Raw genomic sequence first — 14,668 nt, 5'->3', positions numbered from 1 at the left:
GGTCCTTTCTTTAAATAAACCCGACAGGGCAGAGGGATTGATGCAACGCTGAGGAGAATCCTTTCTGTACGTCCACCCCAGAATTCAGACGTGTTCAATACCTGAATGGGCCTCTCTGTTGTTACATGAAGCGACCCACCTGTAAATGCTGTTACAAAAAAACGGCTTTGCGATTTCTACTGGAAGATTCTGGGGCCACAGCTGCAAGGAGCACAGGCATCAAACCTGTATCTGCAGCCAGTGCTGCTGCAGCAGGACATATTTTTAAAAGCACAACGTAGCTGACACCTACATGACAGGAGATTCTGCAGTTGATGGGCACTGGAGATCTCCCACACTCCGTGTCGGATCATGATAAATAAAGAAAGGGCAAAGATTTCGTGCGTCGGGGGCGCTCGCTGTCGTGGACGCGCACAGTAAGTGTTAAAAAAAAAAAAAAAAAAAAAAAAAAAAAAAAGCCAGGTCTGCACAGAGAGCCGGGACCTACTGCTGGCAAATCATTTCTAATGCAATGGCTCACAACACAATTAGACGCAAAATAATACACAGGGTGACGTCGGGCTCGCGCCACGCAGACCACCAATGCTCCCCATTTATTATTTATTCTCGACACCTTTTTTTTCTGCTTCGTTGACGATTTCGTCCCCGTCGCAGACTGAAGACACGTCAATTCATTTATTCATTATTTTTTTATTTTGCACACCGAAAAGTGCATTCAAATCAGTTTCAATGACGAGCGTGCGCGAGGCTTGTGCATCGAAAATCACTCCCGAAAAATGAGGGACCGGGGTTCGCATCCAGCCTCCTCCGCCTCCTCCTCCTCCTCTCTCCCTTCACCTCAATGTCTCTGCTGAAACGAAAGGCGAACATTTCTGCGCTTCCCTTCATTTTTATTAAAAAAAAAAAAACATTCTCTCGATGAAATAAAAGTTGCAATAAATTGAGAGTTAGCGTGGATAAAGCAGCAACCAACTGTGTGCGTGGCTCGGCTGCCTGACGTTACAGCAGCCAAGAAGCCCCCCCCCACCCCCCCATAGACGGAGCGATATTATTTGACCGTCTCAACACTTTTCAGCGTTTCCAAAGTGTCTCCAGGTTCATTAAAGCTCGACGAACAAAAATAAATAAATAAATAAATAAAACAAATTCACGCGCAAGGCGCTGGTGAAACAGCGCCGAGTTCGGTTTCAACTTGACGCATGGAAAAAAGAAAATTAGGCAAGACAGAGTCAATCAAGTTCAATGGGGGACACCGAAAAGAAGAAGATAACGGTGCACTTACTGAATCTCCTCTTTGTCACCGCCGTTGGCATTTCTCTCCGCTCCTCTGAACCACGGCGTCCAGTCCCGTCTTCAGTTTGTAGCAATCCACTTCGTGTAATGTATAAGCAGCCACGGGAGTTTAGTAGCCAGAGTAAGAAAAAGAAGAAGAAGAAGAAGAAGAAGAGGAGGAGAAAGGAGAAGAAGAAGAAGGAGACGAGGAGGAGGAGGAGGAGGGTGAAAAGATACGAGTCCTCTGCCAGGGGGAAACACGAGGTCCTGTCCCGGTCGGTCGGTCGGTCGCTCGGTCGGCCGGCCGGCCACGGGGGTCGTGGATACTGGATCTATTCGTGGCAGCTCCCGTGTCTCGCCGCTAACGGGTTAACGTCAGCCACGCTCAAAGTGTTCAGACGGCGCTGCGGACACACGCGAGAACAAATGTCCCTTCTTTTATTTTTATTTTTTTCTGAAATCTTCCGACGAGGGAGGCCCGCTTGTCCTTTCTCGCAAGTTAAATCCTCACAGAAGTCAGCGCAGGGTCCTTCGGCTGCAGGAGCAGGAGCTGTGGACGGCAGGGAGTTGTTGTTACGACTCCCCTCCACCACCACCACCACCACCCCCCTCCTCCTCCTCGCGCTCCCCTCCACCCTCACAGTCAGTCACGCTTCTCGCTGCCTGGTCTGTGGAGGAAACACATGCAGGTCGGTCAGCGGGATTTTCGGATTCACTCGGCTACACTCGCGAACGTGTCCGCTCATCGCTGCCCCTCAAACCCCGCAGCCCCCCGAGCACATGCACCAGCTTTGTCACTCCTCTTTTTTTTTGCATCAATTTTGCACTACAAAGTGCAAATTTGCGACTAAAATAAGGGTTTCAGAATCAATAATTTGGGGGTAAATAATGCTCCTCATAACAGTGGTATTAAAGCTGCTCCTCATTTTCCTGAGAGGCCCCCACAGCTAATCTACTAACCGCCCCCCCTCCCATCCCCTCACCCACAGATCTGGGAGCCTCTGCAATGAGCAGTCATGAATCATCACTGAGAATAGCAAATTTATAAATACCGCCCCATTATCCTCATTTACTTGAGCAAATAAAATCGGATCCCAACTCTTGGTCCTCGCTCTCACCTTGTAAAGACTGAGGACGAGGGTGCGACATATAATTTGCAAGCGCAAGCCAACTTTCTGCCAAAGTTTTGGAGCGAATGTCGAGAAGACGCCTTCAACAGCAACCGTGGTGATTTTAAAGTTCATTTCGCAGCCATTAGGAAAGAGACCCGTGTGCCGCTCGAGCCGCAAGTATTTCAAAACACTTCATTCATTATTGCCTAACCCACTGGCAGCCGTGGGAGATTGTGGGAACCACACAACTCACAAGCGAAGCTTTGTTAGGGGGACAGAGAATGGGCTCTGCTTACAGTGCAGCTCAGGCTGTTAGTGCATGGGCACTCAAGCGACTCGGCTGAACGTGCGGGGCAGGGATGCTGTGACCCCCGGTAATGAGGACCTGAATATCTTCAGGATTCTGACAACCCATCCACTCCGCCTCCTAACCTTACCATGATCAATCGTTAGCTTGGCAGAGCCCCCCGCTGAACTGCAGCCCGGCCACCCGCCACACCTTCCTAATAACCGGTGCAAATGACGTTTACACGAGGTTTTACCCCGCCGTAAACGTCTCACGCTGAAGTGGGCAATCAAGTAAATCCTCCGTCCGCCGCACTCACACGCAGCGGGTACACGTGTGATTTCAGTCGTACCTTGTGTAATAAAATGAGTTGATGTGTCACCTCAAAGTGACTGAAAAAATCAAATCCTCCTGTGTTTAGTTTACAAATGAGAGCTTGTGCACATTGTTATAGGAATGAGACAAATGGCAGGGCTGGCTGGCATTACTGCACTCAGAGGGAGGCCATTGGGTAGAACCATCAGAATGTAGAAAAGTCAGTGTTGCATAAATCTAGTGGCCAAAACCAAGCGTAACCATTTGACTGCTACAGTCACACATTATATGTACAAATATCTAAGCTGTGGCTTTTATACTTTCTGAGATATAGCGCTTTTGACCAGATGACCACAGCTCGAATTTGAAGCTCGTGTGAACGAATGATATAAAAGTTAATGATATTTAATGGTGATTAATCGTATTACTTAGTGTGGGAGTCAAAGGGTTAATTAACCAGCTTTAGACATGTCACACGGACAGTGGTGGAGACCTATAAACAACCTTACACGTCAAGGTCATAGCCGGCGTCTGGACTTGTTTTTTGTTTTTTTTTTAGCAGAAATGGTGCTAAGAGGACAACTACGTTTTGTCCTTGCAAGATTTTCTAGACTGAGCACTCAGCGTTTGCTGAGTAGGACATTTTTTATTTTTTTTATCCTGGGGTCTTGTAAACTCTTGACCCCTTGAGTCCAATTGTGCCCACTTTGATTCAGTGAGGTTTCAAAAGAGCTGCCGTGTTTTATTGACTATAAAGCGGAAAATATCCAGCGTTCGGCACACTGTTTCGATTAATTTAAACTCAACATATAGAAAATTAAACCCATTCCTTCCAGTCGATTAAACAACTTATATCCATCAGAGGATTGGAACAAAACTCCCGCTAGAAACGACTTCCTGCGCACAGCTATTGCCGTGATTCGGAATAAATGGTTGGCTAAATTAGTGCAAATCAAAAAGTGTCTGAGGTACCATATCAGCCCCTAACCATAACACTGCTAGAATTAAGTTTCATACATGGATCCCTTTATCAGCTGTTCCTCCTTATTAATTTTTTTATTGAACTCTATGGGGAAATTAGTCAGGAGAAATTACTTGTAAAGAGATTCATTTCTATGGAGAAGCCCCTCAGTTGGTGTTTGATGGTTGGAAAGCTGATTTAATACTGGCGCAGTTACTTTTCCTGTCCACGCTCCAAATCACAAAGAGTCGTTAAAAATAGAATATAGACGATGAAACAGGAATTTGCGCAGAAACTGTGTGAAGTTTTGATTTTAGAATAATTAAGCAGTTCATATAAGAACTCTGTTATTGAAGGGGATAGTCATAAACACAGCTCCTCCATTATGCATTTATTGATGGCGTTAATTGAACTGCAATTTGTAGCACGTGCGAACGTTACTTACTGCTCAGAATTTATTAGAACTAAAGAGAAATTTATGTTTATTCCAACCTAGTATATTCCCTATAAATCTAGCTATATGGGCCAGGCTAATTTTGCACTCTTTGTTCCGTGCAGAGAAATAAAAACGTAATTCGCACCTCTCCGACTGAGAAACTGGCCAAACGGACTGGCCCTTGGTGGGAAACTGTATCAGAAATCTAGACTGGGAGAAATTTTTGCACAGATGGAAGGAAGGATGGATGCAAATGCCGGTCAGACACTCGAACTGAAAAGTGGTTGGCTTGTGCAGCAGGAACAATGGTCCAAAGCCGGCCTAAAAGTCCACCACAAACCACTTCGAGAGACACTGCAGATTGTGGAGTGGCCCCTCAGAATCTCCTCACTTGAACATCGTTAATCATCTGTGGGTAGATCTCAAACGTCTTTTGTGCCAGTAACATCTCAGTGATGTGCAAAGAAGAGCAGGTGAATGCCCTAAATAAAGAAATTAAAGACTCAACTGGCAACATAGAGTATTTGCAAACTACCAAATGCATAAGCTTAGTACACTATACGATATATGTTGCAGTTACTGTTACTATTTTTTAGATTAGTGGGAAAGAAGTTGCAGGATCTGTGCTTATGAGTAAAAATACAGCATCAAATGACACTTAAAAACACCAAAATTGTTGTCCAGAAAATGGATATGAATAAAAGTTAACTTCACCATCGCTGTAAATATGTTATATTTTGTCCATCCGCGGCCACACGGATAATGAGAAATGAGCATCCGGGGTTGTGAAGCGACTTGCGTTTCGCCAGCATACAACAATGTTATCGGCATACATTTTAATTCAGTCCCACACCAAAAGATAAATTTGCTTCTCGGCCCTTTAAAAATCATTTAATTAGCGCCAGTTCTCGACTTTTATTTTTAGCGTTGCATCTCTCGCTTTAATCAGCGCTATTATTTCAGGCTCTGGGTTCTGCAAAGTGTCTTGAGACAATTTGTATTGTTATTGGAACGACATAAATAAAACCAAATTGAATTGAATATTAAACTGAGATAGATTCTGCTCTTTCAATGACTTCCACTTGGATTTCTTTCTCTCTCTTTTTTTTTAACATAAAATCATTTGCTCATGAGACTGATTGGGTCATTACTGTGGATACAGCCCATCTGCATATCATCAAAAAACATTAGATCTTAACATTCTACTCTTTCTCAGACTCAGCTTGAAAACAATAGCTTAACTTCCCAGTTGTAAAAGCCATATTTTGCTCTTTATCCTGCCGTGCAAATGAAACTGTTCTTTTTCGTCATGACGAAATAGTGATTAGTGATTTCAAATGTGTACAGAAAATATGGTGCCATATGGATCTCTGTAATTGCTATACTTCCTATCTAGCGATGTTGATGCTTTATATTGTCTGATATGATGCATAAAAACTGCCTGGTTGTTGTTGTTTTTTTTAAATCCCCTCTTTTCTCATTGGAACAATACAGAATATACAAGTTTAACTTCTGGATCTAAGACGTGTCCTTACATCACAGAGCATTAATTATCAGTAGATTTGTCTCCCTATAACTGCGAAGTCGAAACAAATGCGGCAAACTACAAGCGTTTCCATTAACTTGCATGAAGCAAATGAACTTGGCTCTGTATCCTCGGAAGGCGATGCTATGCATGGCTGCAAGGACGAATAGTAGAAGGAGAAGAGATCTCAAACCAAAAACAAACCAACCTCCGAAACTATTTCACTATGAAAAAGATGAAAATTTGCACGAGAAAAATGAAGATTGTGAATTATGCCTTTATGTCGGAAAGTGTTGGCTCCCGGAGAATAAAACAAATTCAAATGAATGCAGAAACGGTGACAAAGGAAGGACATCCTTTTTTTTCTTCTTCTTGTCTACAGTTCATCCGTTACGTGAGTTAAACGTTTTCTACATCAGAACTTATTCTGCAGTGGTATTTTCATCTCTTATCAAACACATAAACTATTTTTCAATTATTTTTTTCTGGATTTGGCAGCACCCATATACCCTTTCTAATGCAATACTTTACAAAGCACGTGAAACGAACTTGTAAACACAGTTAACGTGGAAGGCAGGCTACATATTCTACACCGTAGGTCTTCAATAGGGGGTCAGCAACCCCTGGGGGTCCATGGAAGTACGGCAGGGGGGTCGCAAAATCTTTGGGTAATTGGACATTTTTTATATAGTTTTTCTCAATTTTAAATGTCTTTATTACTCAGTCTCCCTATAAAAGCCCAGACTCACGCTGCAATGTTAGCAGAAAAGAAGCTAACAGTGCAGCAGTCGACTATCGAGACCAAAACGCATCGCTTTATCACTGCAACAAAAAATACCACAAACATAGGAGTGTGCTCAGAAAGCACCGGCGAATTTGCAAATAGCAGTTAAATATGCAACCTACATAATCTCTGCATCAGTTTGAAGACCCCTGTTCTTAAGTCGCAAATTTAACCAGGACTGGCTTTTAAAAATACACTAGATGCTGCAACTTGCAGCTAGCAAAAAATTGTGTCCAGACAAATCCGGTAGCATCCGTCCAACCTCAAATTCTAAACACGCATTTGCATAACGTACAGTGACGTCACGCAGGATGTTTTGGCCAACATTTCAAACCCAACCTGACAAACTGGTGTTGATACATAATGAGACCTTACGCAGACTCCATAGCAGGATGCTTTCATCTTATAACTGTTGCGCAATTAACGGAGGACGCAATGAGGCAGGAAAACAGTTAATGGAAGTTAATGATGAGAACGCACAGAGCTCTTGTATCATTAACCAACACGCAGTCAAACATGTTAATGATTGCGGTTACTTTCCCAGCAGTCGGACCCAATTCGGTGTACTTGCCGGAGTTTCTGCGACGTCTCACTCGCAATCTTTATAAAGGAAACGTTTGGAAGGATACCGTCGCGCTGTCGGCTAGAGCGAGGTGGCATCAGAAGTCTGATAGCTTGTCAGGGGAAGCAGGAAATGCATGTGTGGGATGCAGCAGTGGTGACATAAATGAGCAGGAGGGACTCCCATAGTACTTACTGAGATGAACATTCAAATATAAGACAGAATATTCCCCAGTAAACTGAAAATAAAGTGACACTGCGCGGTGGATATATCTATAATAATGATCTATCAGTCAAAGATGTGAATTCCCTTGAAGAGCCGTATGGTAGATGATATTATGTGATCAACTAAACAGCCTTTTTCCTGCATCACAAACGCACCTCTTAAGCCACTAGAGAGAGAGAGAGACAGACATGAATGATCAGTCTCCTTCAAAGACCGAATCCACAAGAAACACAGCTGCTTTTTCACAGGAGCTATATTTAAAAGGCGGAATGCAGAGATGAAGAGGAAGAGACAGCACCGGCAAGAGACGGAGAAAAAAACGGAGAGAGAGTGGTGGGCTGGAATTGGATGAAGGACACATAAGCTCTCATTGAGTTGGCAAAAGTGAAAAGAGCCCTTGGTTATTGAAAAAAAAAAGAAGAAGAAAAAGAAGAAGAAATCAAAGGCAGAAAATTCCTGCAGAGGGACGGGGGCAGAGAAACAAGCCTGTCCTCCTCCTCTTTGTTTTTTTTCTTCTCTTTCCCCCCACTGTGGTTAGAGTAGTTAGCCACTCAGCAATAGAGGAGAGATGCATGGCAGCCAGCAGGTTGGCGAGGCCCTTGAGCATAAGGATCTAAGAAGGAATAGGAGGCGACACAGCACAAATTATTTTCTATTCTGCACTGTGGAGGATTGTGTCGAGCTGCTTTTGCAAGAAACGAAACATGACACTATATATATATATATATACACATGCACACACACATATATATATATAAACGGTGTTTTCCTTTTGCGGTGCTGCTCGTCCTCGAGTGACATCCCGTGACAACTAATTTCCCCACAAAAAATGCAAAAATCTCCCACAGCATTCGAGACATTTTGCGCAGCGCTTGTGTCATGCGCGACACGTGTGTCACCGAGAGCGCTGTGCGCCGGTATCGACCACGCAGGGACACTAAGAGCAAGGTCACGATGCGCGATGAGCAGGATGCTCGGCTCGGAGTAACGCGCGCGGCGCATGACAGCTCGGGAGCAGACTCCCGGTTTTTATGCGGGAGGTGATCTCTCGGCGGCCAGCTGTTGCAGACGCGAGCCGGCTGTGATGGATGTGACGGACGGACATTATCCCTCCGTTTCTTCCTGCCATCCCAGTCAGCGTTTTCCCCCCAGCAGATTGGGTTCCACAAACCATCCCTCACAGGCCATCGCTGGGGGAATCTGCTGTTTCAACCGAGCAGAGCATCCCATCAGACAAATGGATATTAGCTAGTTAATTTTTAATTCCTGAGATGCAAGGGAGCCACGTTCTTTCATGGCTGGAAGGAGAGCTAATGGGCCCGGATTAGGTATCACGGGCGGATATCTGGGAACGGCCCCTTGAGAATGCTGTGTGGGTCTCTCCATTGAACACCATTAAGAGTCTTGAAGTAAGGCAGAAAGCCTCTCAAAGACACACTGTCCAGCTATTGACCTTTTGGCAGCACAATGGAGGTCCTCGCTGAAGAGATATTGAGTGGATGCTGAGAGTGGTTCATTAAACCGTGGTGGGAGCAAAAACATGGCAGCTGATAAGGTCTGCGCCGGGTCCGACGCAGTCGGACATAGATTCCTGTTTCCCACCAAACAAGAGGCTCGGCCCACCAGCGGAGATCAAAACGCAGGTTCTGCACGGTCACAAGAATGAAATAAACCAGAGCCGATGCACCGCGAGGCCGCGGCTAGCCTTTCACCGGAGAGAGCCCCGCTGCGGTCATCAATGCATCCACACAAGACGAAACGCCGAAGACACAGGCTATAATAGGTTGTCTGGATAAGTGCACGTCAAGCCGCTGCCCGGACAGACAGATCCAAACACCTCAGCCATGTTTTCCTTGATGACCTAAAATAATTTCCTTGCTTTCAGTAGAATTGGCAGTGATGATTGTTTTTATTGACTCAGATGTTCCATTAGGCGAGGAGCTGCTTGGGGTAAATGGCTCCTGACAGCAGCACAGAGCCGGCTGATGATGCCCCGTCACTAGACCTCACACTAGGGTTATTAACTGGCCACTGCTGCAGCAGAGCACCAGCGCTCCCCTGACAGTGATGCATACACGGACAAAAATCTAATACCGTCCACAGTTTCCCCTAACAGAGTGAGGGCGAAAGTAGGGGGGCGATAAAGACGGGGGAAGATGGGAGTTTTAGATTCAAGGAGGTTCCAGGCAGGAAATTAACAGACGAATAACAAATTAAGTTTCTCTCTCCGTGCAACGTGCAAACCTATTTTGCATACTTTACGCACATTTCGTCGCCTGCCGCGGATTTTAAAGGGGTTTGAAATTGCTAAATAATTATATCCCGTGATACGAAAGGCTTAAGGTGCACATTTCAGCTGAGGAGACACGGTTGTAAAGACATAATTCGTATTTTTATGGTGAGCGGGAAAAACAACAGCAGAAACAGATCTTTGTGTTAATGGTTGACTCAGCATTTTTTAACGATTCATAAAGTGTAAGACAGTCGTGAAAAACGCCAATCCGAGAGACCGAGATGAAACGGTTTGCTTGGTCTAAACAGGCACATTTAAGACGCTGAGACTAGTACCAGAATGTACATCCTTTATTTGTAGATAAGCATGTTCGGGAGTTTGCTGCACTTTTTTTTCTTTTTTTTTCTTTTTTTGAAGGATTTCTCTTAAAAAAATAACTTGAAAACTCAGTGACAACTGCGTGGAAGCTCAAGGTTAGGTCTGCTGCCATTCCGCGTCACGGTGTCAGGTGTAAATCGAAATGCTGAATAGCGTGTTTACCGGGATGCCACCTCATCCTGTCAGCCCGAGCTCCGCTTGAGACAAGCAGACGTGCAGGTGCGCTGCGAGTGAGTGACAAGGAGCGCGGTTGTTCAAATTGGGGGAAACATGCGCGCACACGTGCACACGCCTCGTCAGCATTTCTTAATTCCCACACACACACACACACAAACACACACGGCTCAGGCTGCCTGTCAGTCCGTGGACACCTGTGCGTGGCAGCGCTGCAGCCTGTGGTACCAGATAGAGCTATGCTGTCACGCAGGAGTGATTAGAGCCTCCCTTTATAATCTCCCTCCTCTGTCCTTTCTCCACACATCATTACGGTAATACACCAAGCTCTATTACCCCCTCAGCATCCTGTCAAAGCCCCGCTGCTGCCGCCTCCCTCCAGCCTCCGAGAAAGGCCTCAGAGGGGTGATGATGGCGGCGGGTTAAGGCAGGGCCCAGGGTCCCTGCAGCATGGCAGCTTTAATTTCACGCTTTGTTAATGTCCCTATTGCGAGAGCTCGTCCTGCCCGATGCCCTCCGCGGCCCCGACCAGGCCTGCATCCGTCCGGGCTGCCCTCTGGTCTACTCGAGGACTGCACCCAGGAAGCACCGCGGGAACCCTCCTTCATCTTTTTTTTATTATTATTATTTTCATTTTTTCCTTTCTTTATTTTTGCCTGCGCGTTTCGAGCTCTCTCCCTTTCGCAAAACCTCCACTCCCTGCTTACCTTTATCTTATTCTTTCCCCGTCGCGCACTCTGTCACTGTCTGTTTCACTCTCGGCCGCCTCCTCCCTCGTTCCCTCTCACCCACGTCGATTATCTACCCCTCTTCTGTTGCAGTCTCTTTCTCGTTCGCTGCCTTCCCCCTCCGCCGGTAAACAGCTCTTTTTCTCAGCTCAGCCCACTCTCTGCCCATTCACTGCGTCTTCCTCGAGTTCTCTCACTACACCTCGATTGCTTCTCTTCAGCTCTTTCTCGCTCTTTCTGACCCATTATCTCCCCCCTTTAATTCAGGCACGCTCGGTTTTCATTTGAGGCTGCTCGCTGTCTCAATTTGGATGAACACGTCTCATTGCGTTCCCCCCACCCCCCCGTCTCCGTCCTAAAGCCTCCATTTACGCACTGTACAATCTGTATTTGCTAAGCGCAGAGAGGCTGGAAATCATCATTCTGTCAACCTGCTCCTTCTGCATGAGTCGGCAGCCACTTTCAGGCGTCCCCAAAATGCCACCGTAAGCACAAAGTTAGTTTTCGCAGGAGGCTTGAGTACTTCACTGAAGAGGTGAAACAAAGGCCTTCAACCCTCTACTACAAAAGCAATGTCTTTGTCCATCCTTTTCTTCCGCGCCTTTGTTATATATATATATATATATACATGTGTACATATATACAGTATATATGTACACATTATTATTACTTTGTTTTGGACTAAACCCCCAAGATAGCAATGGTTTTAACATGAACCCTTCAGAACCAAACGTGTTATCGGCGAGAAGTTTTTTTTTGAATTACCGTAACTCACAGTGGTTTGCGCCTTTGACAAAATTCAAAGTGTAACTGAACACTGGGAAGTAGTTCTTTTGTTTGGGAGACCTTCGTGACATCTCGAGGGTATAACTAACTCTGTTTTTATCAACAAATTCATCTAAACATCTCTCTTCCCGGGTCTCCCTGGTCGTGCATCGTCCCCCAACTAGGTGCCAGCATTAGTGGTGCGTCATCATTACCGTAATGGCAGTTGTTTGTGCTCAGCTACACTTTGAATTTCGTCCATTGTTAAGTTACGGCAATTCAAATACTGCAAGATTAGGCTTGTTTTCTTTTTTTATCCACAGGCGGATGTTTAGGTCTTAAAAGGTTAACATACATTAACAACAAAAATATACTTTTTACTCTGGGTATTCACCAGAGTAGGTCTGCACGATTCACAGTTAACCTCCTGAGACATGAGCTTTCGTTTGCATGCATTTTGTTTGCATTTTTAATTTCTCCAAGGTAGTTGGGATTATTAGGACCTAAGACGCATAAAAACTAAGCATCATTTTCGAACTTTTTGGGGAAAAAAAAATGTCCTCATATGTGGACACGGGGATTATTTCACTGTATATTATAAAACTGAAAATGGCTGCGCAACTTAATGTCCCCATATGAGGACGCAAACATCCTCATTAAGAACAACCAGCAACTAGTCCTCAACCTACAGATAGCGGTCAATGTGTTATTCAGTGCCTGCCTTAGTGGAAATAACTTTTTATAACAGCAAGAATGGTGACATGTAGTGAAAAGAGCTAGGACTAGTAAGGAGTCACAGACCATTCAAAGGAGTCTGAATCATGCTGGTCAGATGGCCATGTTGTTGTGAAAGAATTTGCATTTTGGAAAATTGCTTTCCACTTTCACCACTTCTGTGATCAGAGAGGATTCAGATTTCTTCTAAAAACTAAGGTCATAGCCACCCAGCCGCTGACAGCCTGGTTAGTAGCTGACTGTCAGCGAGCATCCGAGAACCTGCTTTTTGTGGCGTGTCCCGCGCAGTTTGCCCTGAGTCAGACCCCTGTTGGTGGCCTTTCAACCAATTTAGCAGGTTGACTCGCCCTCTGAGGAAGGCATCTTTACGTGTCACGGCCCTCGTGCTTCTCCTAAATGCTGATCAGCCACAACATTAAAACCACCGGAAGGAGAAGTGAATAACATTGACCATCTTGTGACAATTCACTGTCCTTGCTGGGAAACTGTAATGCAGCACCCACCTAGACCGGACCAGGCGTCCCCGCCCCATAGCGATGACACTCCTTGATGGAAGCAGCCATCCCTAGCAGGATGCAGCCTGACACAGACACACAAAAACTCTTCAGGAACAACTAAAAAAAAAAAAAAAAAAAAAAAAAAACATGAAAAACAGCACAAGGCCTTCAAATTCACTAGATCCCAAAGAGATCAAGCATCTGTGGGATTCACTGGAACAACCCTCGACCAACAGGACGCAAAGGCCCCCACTAACAACATCCTGTTGCCTCAGATGGCCATTGTCCATTTTTTGATGAGTCACACAATATTAGGAAGGTGGTCATAATGTTACGCCTGATCTAAAACACCAGGTGAGCACCCACTAGCTCTAAAGATCATGTCAAGGCGATGACGTGATGACACTTTTAAAGGATAATTCCAGTTCCAGTCACCATGTTCCACCGCATCAGTCTTGACGACACTGCAGCAAGTTAATTGCACACAGGACCAGAAACACAAACAATTACTCAAAGCACTGTGTGTTTCATTCATCTAAAAGAAAAACAGTTAAATTACAACACAAACCAGTGGACCAGTTTCAGCAGACAACAGGAGGCAAGTTGGCTTTTCATCGATTACCTTCTGCATTTTGTTGTTTTCTGTCCTTTCTCTACGTGTACACGCATATTAGAACTGTAGGGTCCTCCGATCTGATAGTAGGTAATACAAAAGAGCGGATAATGAAATGGAGGCTCCTCTAAAGGAAAATGGTTGAAAAAGCCCTCTCTCTTTTTTTTTTTTGTTAAAAGAGGGTCTTATTTCCTCCTAAAGGAGGAGGAGGTAACAAAATCTCTTTGTGAGTGAAGTCATGGGGTCTCCTGTGGGAGGGCATTGATCGGAGGTGAAACACTGAGGAAAAAGGGAGCACCTATCAGATTCCACCCCCGCACACAAACCCAAGTTAACTCACAAAAACTGTTTACGCGCACACTCCTCATAGGGCGTGCGAGTAAAGCCCCAAACTTCTCCTCCTACTCGCCCATTTCGCGAGCGCGTAAACGAATTACACGGACGATCTTTTCATTAAATCCCCAACGAACACACCGAACACCGCGAATCAGCAGCAATCTCGTGCTATCGTCGGCGTCGGAAAACGGCCCCGCAGAACGACGGCGTTCGGCTTCGCCTCGCGCTGAGTGTTTGGCGGGAGCAGCCGAGGCATTAACGCCGCCGTTTGTCTCCGAATTTGACTTGACTCCCTAAGCTTAATCATGAAAAATGGTTCGACACTAGCCCACAGAACGAGAGCCCTAGCTAGTGTTTGAGCTCTCTCTCTAATGCCGCTTGTTGCTAGGTAACCGGCATTTATCAAGCCCCCTCTACTATTTTTATTGTACTTTTTTACTTTTATTGCACGTCTTAAGTTGCTGCATCCCACACTTGCTCCGAGGCCTGTTCCACAAGTGGAATATTGTCTTTTGTAGTTAACTGTAACGCACGCCAGATGCAGCTTCATACCTCAGGCTATGGCGCTGTGACACATCAATACTTAATCTCGCATTATACTTGTCTTAGATGATGCTCTGCATGACTGTTCCCGTGTCTGTTTGCAAGCCTGGCTCCAAGATTTCCGAATGTGTGTCTACATGAGCGGCGCACACTGAGTCCAATCTCTCACGCGAACCAGAGAGCAAGCA

The 14,668-nt window shown here is 45.3% G+C and overlaps 1 protein-coding gene across 1 annotated transcript in view; it reads right to left on the bottom strand.

The window, feature by feature from the left end:
- LOC125010559 (receptor-type tyrosine-protein phosphatase F) overlaps positions 1-1,848 on the bottom strand; it is a 160,370-nt gene extending 158,522 nt beyond the window's left edge. The window contains exon 1 of the mRNA XM_047589289.1: positions 1,283-1,848. The gene's annotated coding sequence lies outside the window, so the exon portion shown is untranslated. The remainder of the gene's footprint in view (positions 1-1,282) is intronic.
- Between the last annotated feature and the right edge of the window lie 12,820 nt (positions 1,849-14,668).

The sequence above is a fragment of the Mugil cephalus genome, chromosome 7, assembly GCF_022458985.1.
Source record: "Mugil cephalus isolate CIBA_MC_2020 chromosome 7, CIBA_Mcephalus_1.1, whole genome shotgun sequence".
NCBI classification, from domain to species: Eukaryota; Metazoa; Chordata; class Actinopteri; order Mugiliformes; family Mugilidae; genus Mugil; species Mugil cephalus.
The sequence above is the reverse complement of the archived record's forward strand: the minus strand, read 5'-3'. Positions and strand labels throughout refer to the sequence as shown.